Below are 2,509 nucleotides of genomic sequence, written 5' to 3'. Positions count from 1 at the left end.
TGGGTCAAAATATTTGAGACAAAGCAAAAGCAGTTTTAAGAGGAAAGTTTATAGTGATAGAGGTCTACCTTAAGAAAAAAGAACAACTTCAAACTAACTTTACACCTAAAGAAATTTTAAAAGGAAGAACAAAGCCAAAGAAGAAAAGGAAGGAAGAAAAGAAGGAGGAACAAGGAAGGAGGGGGAGGAGGAAGAAGAAAAAGAGGAGGAGGAGGAAGAAAGAAAAGAAGAATGAAAGAAAGAAAGAAAGAGGAAGGAAGGAAGGAAGGAAGAAAGGAAGGAAGGAAGGAAGGAAGGAAGGAAGGAAGGAAGGAAGGAAGAAAGAAAGAAAGGAGAAAAGAGAAAAGGAAGAGCAGCCACTAATGCCACTGCCCAAACATAGAAGAAAGGAAATAAAAATTAGTGTGGAAGTAAATGAAAAGAGACTAAAAATAAAAACTAAGAGCTAGTTCTTTGAAAAGATAAAGATGATTAACTTTTAGCAAATGCGTCAAGAGAAAAATAAATAAAATAAGAAATGGTGGGCTCTCTGCTCCTCCCCGTTGGACAGACAGCCGCATCTTCTGGTGCAGTGCCAGCCGCGTCCCTGAGACACGATGGTGAAGGTCGGAGTGTACGGATTTGGCCGTATTGGGCACCTGGTCACCAGGGCTGCTTTTAACTCTGGCAAAGTGGATATTGTTGCCATCAATGGCCCCTTCATTGATCTCAACTACATGGTATACATGTTCCAGTACGATTCTACCCACCGCAAATTCCACAGCACGGTCAAAGCTGAGAACGGGAAACTTGTCATCAACAGAAAGTCCATCTCCATCTTCCAGGAGTGAGATCCCGCCAACATCAACTGGGGTGATGCTGGTGCTGAGTACTTGTGGAGTCCACTGGGGTCTTCACCACCATGGACAAGGCTGGGCTCACTTGAAGGGCGGGGCCAAGAGGGTCATCATCTCTGCTCCTTCTGCTGATGCCCCCATATTTGTGATGGGCGTGAACCACGAGAAGTATAACAACTCCCTCAAGATTGTCAGCAATGCCTCCTGCACCACCAACTGCTTGGCTCCTCTAGCCAAAGTCATCTATGACCACTTCGGCATCGTGGAGGGCCTTATGACTACAATCCATGCCATCACTGCCACCCAGAAGACCGTGGATGGCCCCTCTGGGAAGCTGTGGCATGGCAGCTGAGGGGCTGCCCAGAACATCATCCCTGCTTCCACTGGCACCGCCAAGGCTGTGGGCAAGGTCATTCCTGAGCTGAGGAAGCTCACTGGCATGGCCTTCCATGTCCCCAACCCCAACGTGTCAGTTGTGGATCTGACTTGCCGCCTGGAGAAAGCTGCCAAATATGACGACATCAAGAAGGTAGTGAAGCAGGCCTCGGAGGGCCCCCTCAAGGGCATCCTGGGCTACACTGAGGACCAGGTTGTCTCTTGTGACTTCAACAGTGACACCTTTGATGCCGGGGCTGGCGTTGCCCTTAATGACCACTTCACCAAGCTCATTTCCTGGTATGACAATGAATTCAGCTACAGCAACCGGGTGGTGGACCTCATGGTCTACATGGCCTCCAAGAGTAAGAGCCTCCTGGACCACCAGCCCCAGCAAGAACAAGAGGAAGAGAGAGGCCCTCAGCTGCTGGGGAATCCGTGCCCCAACTTAATCCCCCAACACACTGAGAATCTCCTGACCTCCAATTTACATCCCAGACCCCGAGGAAGGGGAGGGGCTTGGAGAGCCCTATCTTGTAATGTACCATCAATAAAGTATACTGTACCCAGCCAAAAAACAAAAAACAAAAAACAAAAAAACAAAAAGACCCCACCAAAAATCTACTAGCTTAATAAATAAATTCAGTGAAGTTGCATAGAATACAAAATATATACCACTTCTATACACTGTTAACAAAGTGGCAGAAAAAGAAATTAAGAAAACATTTCCCTTTACAACTGTACCAAAAAATAATATCTAGGAATAAACTTAACCAATGAGGTAAAAAAAACCTGTACTCTGAAAACTATAAAACACTGATGAAAGAAATGTAAGGTGACACGAACAAATGGAAAGATATTCTGTGTTCATTGATTGGAAGAATTAATATTGTTAAAATGTCCATAGTACCCAAAGCAATCTACAGATTCAAATCCCCATCAAAATACCAATAGCATTTTTCACAGAACTAGAAAAAAATAATACTAAAGTTTGTATGGAACCATAAAGACCCAAAAATCCAAAGTAATCTGTAGAAAACTAAGCTGCGGGTGTCATAATTCCTGATTTCAAGATATACTACAAAGTTGTAATAATAATAAAAGTATGGTAGTGGCACAAAAATAGACACATAGATCAATGGAATAGGATAAAAAGCCCAGAAATAAGTTCACACTTATATGGCTAATTAATCTATGAGAAAGGGGTCAACTTATAGTTGAATGGATAAACAAGATGTGGTATTTATACACAATGGAATATACTGAGCTATAAAAAAAGAATGAAATCTTGCCATTTA

General features: G+C 43.2%; 1 pseudogene; it reads left to right on the top strand.

Annotated features, from left to right (window-relative positions):
- Window positions 1–463: 463 nt before the first annotated feature.
- On the top strand, window positions 464–1,962 carry LOC140601034 (glyceraldehyde-3-phosphate dehydrogenase pseudogene; annotated as a pseudogene).
- The last annotated feature ends 547 nt before the right edge of the window (window positions 1,963–2,509 follow it).

The sequence above is a fragment of the Canis lupus genome, chromosome 12, assembly GCF_048164855.1.
Source record: "Canis lupus baileyi chromosome 12, mCanLup2.hap1, whole genome shotgun sequence".
Lineage (NCBI taxonomy): Eukaryota > Metazoa > Chordata > Mammalia > Carnivora > Canidae > Canis > Canis lupus.
This window is presented reverse-complemented; position numbering and strand designations above follow the sequence as displayed.